This window comes from Heptranchias perlo, chromosome 40 (assembly GCF_035084215.1).
Source record: "Heptranchias perlo isolate sHepPer1 chromosome 40, sHepPer1.hap1, whole genome shotgun sequence".
NCBI classification, from domain to species: Eukaryota; Metazoa; Chordata; class Chondrichthyes; order Hexanchiformes; family Hexanchidae; genus Heptranchias; species Heptranchias perlo.
In genome coordinates, this window is record NC_090364.1 from 12,597,641 (window position 1) to 12,610,032 (window position 12,392).

At 50.8% G+C, this 12,392-nt stretch overlaps 1 protein-coding gene across 1 annotated transcript in view; it reads right to left on the bottom strand.

Annotated features, from left to right (window-relative positions):
• The window catches only part of LOC137305699 (neuronal-specific septin-3-like), a 52,946-nt gene extending 40,645 nt beyond the window's left edge, over window positions 1-12,301 (bottom strand). The window contains exon 1 of the mRNA XM_067974613.1: window positions 12,243-12,301. The gene's annotated coding sequence lies outside the window, so the exon portion shown is untranslated. The remainder of the gene's footprint in view (window positions 1-12,242) is intronic.
• Window positions 12,302-12,392: the final 91 nt, after the last annotated feature.

The window sequence follows — 12,392 nt, forward strand, 5'->3', positions numbered from 1 at the left end:
TTTGATTCTGGGATAAAGCTGTACCCACTCAAGCAGCCTACAATCTGCCATGGTAAAATTAATTTTCAGCAACTTCAAATTATACATTCACGCTCAACATGCCTCTGTAGATAGAGCAGGCAAAGGGCTCGTTTTGCAACAGTGTGCTGCCGTGTACCCTCTGTGTCTGAAAGGATGAGAAGCTACAGCCCCAGTCACTGTTGGACGTCGTATTGCGAATAATCAGAGCTGTCAGCAACAACGGCTCTGCTTAACCGTCCCGAGTCACCATTTAAACAGAGATGCTTGCAGAACAAATGCTTCCGTCAACGGGAAGCGCCCGTCTGCTCCGGACCGCTCACCAATGGATTAACCTCCGCTCGCAGCGTATGGACTTGCTTATCGATCATCAGTCACTTGAGAGAACCAGGAGCCCTCGGCACTGAGACAACCCATAATTATTCCACAGCAACGAGCTGTACGTTCTAGACAAAGCTTTCAAATCAGGATTAGATTGTGAACGACTGCACGTATAACATGTAACAAATATTTTTGGATCTGTAAAATAATTAAAAGCCATGAATCTTGTGGGATGGTAAGAACATGGGCCCCAAATAGACAATTATTAAATGTATAGATTTATTTTCAAGCAATCAGTCCCTCCGCGCCCCCCGACACGACCCCCAAAGCAAAATTCAAATTTATTTTCTTGCAAGCTCTCGAACAGGGAAACACCCCACTTTGCAAATGAAATAGCAGCTGTGAGAGAATATTGTGACACAACACGAATCGTCAAAGCCTCTTGCCTTCGAAATTAGGTTTGGTAGCTGGGAGCCAGAAGCAAGCGGAATACACCCAGAATCTACACAGAAGCAGACAGAACACGACAAATAAAAATGGAAGAGAATCAGTCAAATACCTTTCCACATCTGGGAGGCCCTGCTCGCACCTGCAGTGATTTCCTTTGTATTTTTACCTTCCTGTCGTCAAAGCCGTTCAGATATTATATCGATAGAACCTGATATTATATTGTTGTGTTTTCCGGGATCTTGGCCCTCAGAGATGTTGTCTGACACTGGTGTCACATGACCAGAATATTAATTGATTCTGGCTCCATTGTTACAGCCACCACCCGCTCCCCCCCCTCCACTCCCTTCTGAGTCAGAACCTTCCCCTTTTAACAGCTGAGCCCCCAGCCCGAGCTTGCAGTAGACAAGCTCAGTATAAAGGAGGATGTAGTGCAGATTCGATGATGCTAATCATCTGCGTGCTGGGAGTGATCTGCAGTTTCCAACCACGTTAACTCCTGATGCCCGACATGTTCACAGGATATTATTTTCTGTGCAAGATTTTTTTTGTTGCTGCCCATTTTTACCTGGGGTTAGGAACTCGCACCGGGCCATGGTTCACCCACCCACTAACTGGGCCCAGACCACTCTTCATGTGTGAGCTTAGGCAGCAGGTTTCAGTGGGCTATTTGACTGTAGAGTGCATCACCGACGATGCTGCTTTCGCCCAACGTCCGCATGTGCCAGCAGGGGTCCCTGGGTAGCGTTCTGGAGCGACAAATGTCAAAGGGACGCGAATGAACCATCTATTTTATCTAACTCAGTAACCAGGGGGGGACGTCAATAGGTCTGATGATATCACCTGCTGTCTTTTGTCCCCTTTTTGTCCGGCTCGCAGGTCAGGTACAAATGGCCTGCACCCAGATATATGCCAGTGCAAGCTCTGAACCAGATCTGGGGCACGCGCAGGAATTGTCCGAGTTGCCTCTCCCACCCCATAGGGAAAAATCCAGCCTCTGCTAAATGCATCCCCGCAGCAACTGAGAACTGAGGGACAAATATATTCCCTCCCCACACTGTGTAAAAGTGGCATTGTACCACTCCGTACTTTGTCATTCCACTGATAAACACCCTACTCAATGGTAGTGTGCATGACCTGATTGCACCATTTACAATGTTAAGATGTCCCTGCATCACTCATCTGACTCATGTGTGACACAGCAACGGTGGACAGTGTACGTGGTCCAAGAGAGGGAACAGGAACAGAGTAAATGACCACACACAGTGTAAAGTGAGCAGTACCTAATGTAATTCACTTATTCAAATGCAGGAGCCCTTCTTAAAACCTCTCAGCCTTCCGCAGTTCCCTGGAGCACCAAACATTTTGGTGTTAAAGAGAGAACTTGCATTTTTATAACGTCTTTCACAATGTTACCGAGAGCTTCACAGCCAACAAAGTCCTTTTGAGGCGTGGTCACGAAGGGAAATTTAGCAGACGGGTACTCTGTTGGTTGCGTCGGAATCGGTTTCTTTCTTGGACACACGAATCTCCATCAAAGACGAGCACCTCAGCACCTCACTCTACCGCAAGCCCACGGACAACCTCACGATGCTCCACTTCTCCAGCTTCCACCCCAACCACGTCAAAGAGGCCATCCCCTATGGACAGGCCCTACGAATACACAGGATCTGCTCAGACGAGGAGGAACGCGATGGACACCTACAGACACTGAAAGACGCCCTCGTAAGAACGGGATATGATGCTTGACTTGTCGATCGACAGTTCCGACGGGCCACAGCGAAGAATCGCATAGACCTCCTCAGAAGACAAACACGGGACGCAACCAACAGAGTACCCTTCGTCGTCCAGTACTTCCCCGGAGTGGAGAAACTACGCCATGTTCTCCGCAGCCTTCAACATGTCATCGATGACGACGAACACCTCGCTAAGGCCATCCCCACGCCTCCACTACTCGCCTTCAAACAGCCACCCAACCTCAAACAGACCATCGTTCGCAGCAAATTACCCAGCTTTCAGGAGAACAGCGTCCACGACACCACACAACCCTGCCACGGCAACCTCTGCAAGACATGCCAGATCATCGACACAGATACCACCATCACACGAGAGGACACCACCCACCAGGTACATGGTTCATACTCCTGTGACTCGGCCAATGTTGTCTACCTCATATGTTGCAGGAAAGGATGCCCCGGAGCATGGTACATTGGCGAGACCATGCAGACACTGCGACAATGGATGAATGGACACCGCGCAACAATCGCCAGAGAGGAGGGTTCCTTCCCAGTCGGGGAACACTTTAGCAGTCAAGGACATTCAGCCACCGATCTTCGGGTAAGCGTTCTCCAAGGCGGCCTTCGAGACACACGACAACGCAAAATCGTCGAGCAGAAATTGATAACCAAGTTCCGCACCCATGAGGAAGGCCTCAAGCGGGATCTTGGGTTCATGTCACGCTACACGTTACCCCACCAGCAGGGAAAAAAAAGTTATCTGTTTTTAATACAACTGGAAATTCTCTCTCTCTCTCTCTCTGCCTTTTGGGTCTCTTTCTCTCTGTCTGTGTAATTTGACACATTGTGTATTCAGCATACTGAGACCTACTGTTTTCCGTGGCTAACCTGTCTGAACACCAACGACACCTTTTGATTGGTGTGATGGTGTCCCAGCCTAATATAAGATATGCGATTTGAGAACCTCTCATTCACTACTCACCTGGCGAAGGAGATAATCTCCGAAAGCTTGTGATTTTAAAATAAAATTGTTGGACTATAACCTGGTGTTGTAAGATTCCTTACATTTGTCCACCCCAGTCCATCACCGGCATCTCCACATCACAGATATTAGAGACAAGCCCATTCTGAGCTATGCCCTGGACAAACATAGCACCTGTATCTCTTATGCAGATAACAAAAATAAGCTCAGTCCTGTGAGACCTGCCCCAAACAAACATGGAACCTGTACATCTCTCATATAGATATTAGTATGAAGGTTAGTCCTGTAAGACCCGCCCTAAACAAACATGGCACCTGTACATCTCTTATATAGTGGTTACAAGCAAGCTCAATCCTGTTACAACCACGACATCTTTTACGTTTGATGGAGGTATTAGAAAGGAGTTCAATCCTATAAGATCCTATCCCTCACAAATATGGTGTCCATGTAATTTCATATCGGGGACGTCTTGAACCAGCCAGAAGCGAGGATCTTGGTCCTTATAAATTTTCATGCTGTAAGATCACTGACTGGAAAATGATGACTGGAGGGAATGAGCTGAGGATGGGCAGGTTCATTGAGTAGCAGGTCAACCTTGTGATTGAGAACACAATCGTCAGGTGGACCTCCATTTGTGGAACTGGCATAAACCGGTCAAATCATCAGTCTGCAGGGAAAGGGCTTCTTGTGGTTAAATGCGGTCTTCAGAAAAGGACATAATCTTGTGAGATCTGCCCTTTGTAAACAGTGATGTCCATACTGACATTAAAAACACCCTTTTTGACTTTCATTTGTGTGGACAATGTTGACATTTGCATAATCCACATTGTGTGAAACATCCCCTAATCGTCAATGGTACCTGAAGTGATCCAATTTATCTGCCACTCCCTGTGTTGTTTCTATAGCAAACCTCCTTGCCTTGTCTTTTCCAGTAATTACTTTCCCCATTGTTCTTGTTTTCATCTCTCCAGCACTTTAAAGTCCCGTGTTCCACGGGTCATCCCAGCCCGAAGAGCTGCACCATCCTCTTTCAACCTTTGGTCGAATGCAATCCTTTTCTTCAAGTTTTTCCCCCACGTTATTAAACCGTTCAGGGGTGTTGTGCTATCTCTTTTTCCGCTCTGGGGAGGTTGTGTTTAGTGATAAGTAACCTTTGACCTGGTTTCCCTCCTGGACTGGGGCGTTTGGCAGCTTTACGCCAGTTCCAGAAACAGAGGCCCTCCTGGCCATTGTTCCTCCCTCACAAGGTTGCCCTGCTCCTCAGCAAACCTGCCCATCCTCAATTCTTCCCCTCTATTCACCATTTTCCAATTAACTCTGCCATCAGTATTACCACATAGGGGCCTTTGGATCAATACTGGTGTGAATTTGTATCCAAGTAGAGGAAGTTCCTTGACTGTTCCCTCTGATCTGGAAGTGTTTGTGTGATTGACAGTTGCACATAGTTAGCTAAGATGGCTGAGAAGTAAAGAGCATGTTTTTAAGCTCGGAAGTCTTTTCTAGTTTGTTACCAACTGACCTTAACAACAAAGTTCTGACGAAGGGTCTTCGACCTGAAATGTTAACTCTGTTTCTTTCTCCCACAGATGCTGCCTGACTTGCTGAGCTTCTGTTCTTGTGAACAACAAACACTGCAGTCTTGGTCCTCATTTCTGGCTTGTTCGGGAACTTATCTCTCATTATTTCTATGTCCGAGAGCAGGTGGCTTAACTAGTTACTGGAGGTAAGTTAAGGAGCACTGAATCACTAGATTGTGCATCACTGCCCCAAATGTACGTGAACCTAATTAACTTTGAGTTAAAAGTGACTCGATGTCCCCGTGCCTGTACACAGGGCCCCAAGTTACTGGCTAAAGAGAGAGGAAGCAAGTGCAGTTTGATATGTTTGATGTTCAGACTTGAGTATCATTCCGTTGGGAACCGAGTTCCTGAAATTATTTGTTAAATAAAACTTTTGTGCCATTGTATGAAACTAAACAGTCTTCTCCCACTCGCTGGACTACTAAATATAACAGCACACTCCACCAGTGGCAGCTACTTTATACTTACATAAAACAAGGTCACTCACATTGTGGAGCAAGCCTTTAACATTCCCACCTCTGAGTTGGAGGTGGAGGGTTCAATCTCCGCTCCAGATAGTCCTGCCGAGTGGAGACCGGAGCTCTGGCTCTGGAATCTGGGTTGGAATCCAACGGGATACTCAGGTCTGGTGGATGTGGGTGGTCCCTCCCCTTACAGTATAGGAGTCCATAAAACCCTCCCATGGTACAGGACATCGACGCTCTCAAGACCAACCGCAACATCGTCATCAAACCAGCGGACAAAGGAGGAGCCATCGTCATACAGAACAGAACGGACTATTGCAAAGAAGCATACCGACAACTGGACAACCAGGAACACTACAGACGGTTACCCGCAGATCCGACCAAAGAACACACCCACCAGCTCAACAAACTGATCAAGACCTTCGATCCAGACCTTCAAAGCATCCTACGCGCTCTCATCCCACGTACTCCCCGCGTGGGAGACTTCTACTGCCTCCCAAAGATACACAAAGCCAACACACCCGGACGTCCTATCGTATCAGGCAACGGAACCCTGTGTGAGAACCTCTCTGGATACATCGAGGGCATCCTGAAACCCTCAGGGAACCCTCAGCTTCTGTCGCGACACTACAGACTTCCTACAAAAACTCAGTACCCACGGACCAGTTGAACCAGGAACACTTCTCACCACGATGGACGTCTCGGCACTCTACACCAGTATCCCCCACGATGACGGCATCGCTGCGACAGCATCAATACTCAACACCAACAACAGCCAATCTCCAGACGCCATCCTACAACTCATCCGCTTCATCCTGGATCACAATGTCTTCACCTTCAATAACCAGTTCTTTACCCAAACACATGGAACAGCCATGGGGACCAAATTCGCACCCCAATACGCCAACATTTTCATGCACAAGTTCGAGCAGGACTTCTTCACTGCACAGGACCTCCAACCAACACTATACACCAGATACATCGACGACATTTTCTTTCTATGGACCCACGGCAAAGAATCACTAAAGAGACTACACGATAACATCAACAAGTTCCATCCCACCATCAAGCTCACCATGGACTACTCCTCAGAATCAGTTTCTTTCTTGGACACACGAATCTCCATCAAAGACGGGCACCTCAGCACCTCACTCTACCGCAAGCCCACGGACAACCTCACGATGCTCCACTTTTCCAGCTTCCACCCTAACCACGTCAAAGAGGCTATGCCCTATGGACAGGCCCTGCGAATACACAGGGTCTGCTCAGACGAGGAGGAACGCGATGGACACCTACAGACTCTGAAAGACGCCCTGGTAAGAACGGGATATGACGCTCGACTCATCGATCGACAGTTCCGATGGGCCACAGCGAAGAATCGCATAGACCTCCTCAGAAGACTAACACGGGACGCAACCAACAGAGTACCCTTCGTCGTCCAGTACTTCCCCAGAGCGGAGAAACTACGCCATGTTCTCCGCAGCCTTCAACATGTCATCCATGACGACGAACACCTCGTTATGGCCATCCCCACACCTCCACTACTCGCCTTCAAACAGCCACCCAACCTCAAACAGACCATCGTTCGCAGCAAATTACCCAGCTTTCAGGAGAACAGCGTCCACGACACCACACAACCCTGCCACGGTAACCTCTGCAAGACATGCCAGATCATCAACACAGATACCACCATCATACGAGAGGACACCACCCACCAGGTAGATGGTTCATACTCCTGTGACTCGGCCAACGTTGTCTACCTCATACGTTGCAGGAAAGGATGCCCCGGAGCATGGTACATTGGCGAGACCATGCAGACACTGCAACAACGGATGAACGGACACCGCGCAACAATCGCCAGACAGGAGGGTTCCCTCCCAGTCGGGGAACACTTCAGCAGTCAAGGACGTTTAGCCACCGACCTTCAGGTAAGCGTACTCCAAGGCGGCCTTCGAGACACACGACAACGCAAAATCGTCGAGCAGAAATTGATAGCCAAGTTCCGCACCCATGAGGACGGCCTCAACCGGGATCTTGGGTTCATGTCACGCTACACGTAACCCCACCAGCGAACAAAAGTTATCTGTTTTTAATATAACGGGTCATTTGCTGTCTTTCTCTTCCTTCCGGATGTTTCTATGTTTCTGCCTCTCTCTCCTCTCTCTCTCTCTGTTTTTTTTTTGGTTGTTTGTATATTCGGTGGCCCTGTAGGTAACACCTCTCTGTCTGAACACTTTGATTGCCTTGGCAACGGGCAGTTGGAAAGACTATCTGTAATCACCAGGTATTATTCTGTGATTTATAAATGCGAAAGGTTCGAGGATTGCTTGACATTCACCTGAGGAAGGAGGAAGCCTCCTAAAGCTTGTGATTTTCAAATAAAATTGTTGGACTACAATTGTCAACCCCAGTCCATCACCGGCATCTCCACATCATGGTATAGGAACAACCACCCTGTCAGCTGGTGTAAAGATGGCTATGGCTAAGGACGGAGTGTTCACATCGCGGCCTGACAGACTGTTATTCAGCCTGCGAGTCCTTCCACTACATCACACTGGTCCCCAAGGGAAGAATGGGAATGATACAAAAACAACAATATCGCCACCCTGTCAGACTGTTAATCAACCTGTGAATTCTTGCTCTACTTCACACTGTTCTCCAAGGGAAGAGGGTGAAGATGCACAAAGGGAGATGGTAGTGGTTGTTGGAGGCCAATCATCTCAGCCCCAGGACATTGCTGCAGGAGTTCCTCAGGGCAGTGTCCTAGGCCCAACCATCTTCAGCTGCTTCATCAATGAACTTCCCTCCATCATAAGGTCAGAAATGGGATGTTCGCGAATGATGGCACACTGTTCGGTTCCATTCACAACCCCTCAGATAATGAAGCAGTCTGTGCCTGCGTGCAGCAAGACCTGGACAACATCCAGGTTTGGGCTGATAAGTGGCAAGTAACATTCGTGCCAGACAAGTGCCAGGCAATGATCATCTCCAACAAGAGAGAGTCCAACCACCTCCCCTTGACATTCAATGGCATTACCATCGCCGAATCCCCCACCATCAACATCCTGGGGTCACCATTGACCAGGAACTTAATTGGACCAGCCATATAAATACTGTGGCTACAAGAGCAGGTCAGAGGCTGGGTTTCTGCGGCGAGTGACTCACCTCCTGACTCCCCAAAGCCTTTCCACCATCTACAAGGCACAAGTCAGGAGTGTGATGGAATACTCTCCACTTGCCTGGATGAGTGCAGTTCCAACAATACTCAAGACGCTCAACACCATCCAGGACAAAGCAGCCCGCTTGATTGGCACCCCATCCACCACCCTAAACATTCACTCCCTTCACCACCGGCGCACTGTGGCTGCAGTGTGTACCATCCACAGGATGCACTACAGCAACTCACCAAGGCTTCTTCGACAGCACCTCTCAAACCTGTGACCTTTACCACCTAGAAGGACAAGGGCAGCAGGCACATGGGAACACCACCACCTGCACGTTCCCCTCCAAGTCACACACCATCCCGACTTGGAAATATATCGCCGTTCCTTCATCATCGCTGGGTCAAAATCCTGGAACTCCCTTCCTAACAGCACTGTGGGAGAACCTTCACCACACGGACTGCAGCGGTTCAAGAAGGCGGCTCACCACCACCTTCTCAAGGGCAATTAGGGATGGGCAATAAATGCCGGCCTCGCCAGCGACGCCCACATCCCATGAACAAATAAAAAAAACGAAAACAACAACAACCCACACTGTCACACTTGGCAGGGTCTCAGGCGTGAGATTAGGGACTCCCACCGTGGCACTACAGGATCCCCCGTCGCACACTTGTACCCGACTGTGTGGGCAGAGTGAGGAAGCAAGAGAAAAATACTAACAAAACAGAGTCAGACGGGCTGTGAAGAACGAGGGAGAAATACGGAGAAAGGAAGACAGAGAATCGGTGAAAAGGACAACCACCTCAGGCATAGAGTTTGCAATTGAAATTCTCACAACTACACACCTCCCGCAGTCCCATTACCCCCGTCCTCCCACACACCTCCCGCAGTCCCATTACCCCCGTCCTCTCTCACACAAACCCCCGCAGTCCCATTACCCCCGTCCTATCCCACACAAACCCCCGCAGTCCCATTACCCCCGTCCTATCCCACACAAACCCCCGCAGTCCCATTACCCCCGTCCTCTCCCGCAGTCCCATTACCCCCGTCCTCTCCCACACAAACCCCCGCAGTCCCATTACCCCCGTCCTCTCCTGCAGTTCCATTACCCCCATCCTCTCCTGCAGTCCCATTACCCCCGTCCTCTCCCGCAGTCCCATTACCCCCGTCCTCTCCCACACAAACCCCCGCAGTCCCATTACCCCCGTCCTCTCTCACACAAACTCCCGCAGTCCCATTACCCCCGTCCTCTCCTGCAGTTCCATTACCCCCATCCTCTCCTGCAGTCCCATTACCCCCGTCCTCTCCCGCAGTCCCATTACCCCCGTCCTCTCCTACACAAACCCCCGCAGTCCCATTACCACCACTCCACAATATGCCCGATCCAGAAACCACCACTAAAACAGCCTGCTCCTTTCAATAGTTCTTGACGTCCTGCTGTAGGACTCAGTGCTCTTTTATGACTGTAAGTTGAGGAGCTTTGAAAAGCTTCAGCCACTTAATGCTCATTTTGCTCCTGTCAGTACCTCCGTGCCCCTGGGCCTGACTCCATCAGCCTCCTCTGGAGCAGTGCACAGATGCAAGATGTCTGCCTACGGCTTGACTCCAAGCTGTGCTTCCATCCTCCACATCTGATCCCTCACCAAGGCTGCTTTCGTCCGCCTCCGAAACATTACCCACACCCGTCAGGACCTTTCCCTCACAGCAGCTGTTGAAATCCTAATCTAGGCCTTGATCATGTCCAGCCCTGACATCTGTAACATTCTTACCACAGGTCTTCTGTCTCCACAAAAGATTATTTACTCAGAGTGGCTCGGCCGACATCCCCTCCCACAGAAACTCCCGCAGTCCCATTACCCCCGTCCTCCCACAGAAACCCCCGCAGTCCCATTACCCCCGTCCTCCCACACACCTCCCGCAGTCCCATTACCCCCGTCCTCTCCCACACACCTCCCGCAGTCCCATTACCCCCGTCCTCCCACACAAACCCCCGCAGTCCCATTACCCCCGTCCTCCCACACACCTCCCGCAGTCCCATTACCCCCGTCCTCCCACACACCTCCCGCAGTCCCATTACCCCCGTCCTCTCTCACACAAACCCCCGCAGTCCCATTACCCCCGTCCTATCCCACACAAACCCCCGCAGTCCCATTACCCCCGTCCTATCCCACACAAACCCCCGCAGTCCCATTACCCCCGTCCTCTCCCGCAGTCCCATTACCCCCGTCCTCTCCCACACAAACCCCCGCAGTCCCATTACCCCCGTCCTCTCCTGCAGTTCCATTACCCCCATCCTCTCCTGCAGTCCCATTACCCCCGTCCTCTCCCGCAGTCCCATTACCCCCGTCCTCTCCCACACAAACCCCCGCAGTCCCATTACCCCCGTCCTCTCTCACACAAACTCCCGCAGTCCCATTACCCCCGTCCTCTCCTGCAGTTCCATTACCCCCATCCTCTCCTGCAGTCCCATTACCCCCGTCCTCTCCCGCAGTCCCATTACCCCCGTCCTCTCCCACACAAACCCCCGCAGTCCCATTACCCCCGTCCTCTCCCGCAGTCCCATTACCCCCGTCCTCTCTCACACAAACCCCCGCAGTCCCATTACCCCTGTCCTATCCCACACAAACCCCCGCAGTCCCATTACCCCCGTCCTCTCCCGCAGTCCCATTACCCCCGTCCTCTCCCACACAAACCCCCGCAGTCCCATTACCCCCGTCCTCTCCCGCAGTCCCATTACCCCCGTCCTCTCCCACACAAACCCCCGCAGTCCCATTACCCCTGTCCTATCCCACACAAACCCCCGCAGTCCCATTACCCCCGTCCTCTCCCGCAGTCCCATTACCCCCGTCCTCTCCCACACAAACCCCCGCAGTCCCATTACCCCCGTCCTCTCTCACACAAACTCCCGCAGTCCCATTACCCCCGTCCTCTCCTGCAGTCCCATTACCCCCGTCCTCTCCTGCAGTCCCATTACCCCCGTCCTCTCCTGCAGTTCCATTAACCCTATCCTTTTCCACAATCCTATTACCCTTGTCCTCACCCACACACAAACGTCTGCATTCCCATTAACCCTGTGCTTGCCACGTTCCACTGGCTCACCGTGGATGGGCGAACTGACTTGAAGATCCTTGGGTTTACTTTCAAATCGCCCTGTAGCATGGTCCCACCCTACCTCAGTGACCTTCTGCAGTCATACGGGCCTGCACTCCCCTCCATTCCTCTGACTGCACCATCTGTACTCCTTGTTCCCCATTCTCTTCACTCCTCCATCCTTTCTTTCAGTCACTGCACTTCTGCCCATTGCAGCCCCCTCCATAAATCCTCCCCCCTCGCACTTCCCGGCTTGCCACCTCCCCCCCAGCTTTCAAAAGTCCCTTAAAAAGCCCCGCGCCCACACCCACCGTTCCTCCCTGCCCCTCTCCTGTTTATTGTCCTGTAAAGTGCTCTCTGGTGCCTTTCCATAACGGAAGAGCACCTCAGAAACGTAAGATGTCGCTTCACAGCAAGCTTAAAAAGATGAATTGCATACTCACAGCCTGACTATCTGGTCCTTTTATTGTTGTGAGTGTTTAAAAGGAACACCGGCTGATATGAACCAGTGACGTTCCTGCTGAGTGAGTTACTTGGCATACCTCCCCATCATTGGTTTGTGGCCTCTATCTCACAGATACACAGCATGTGGG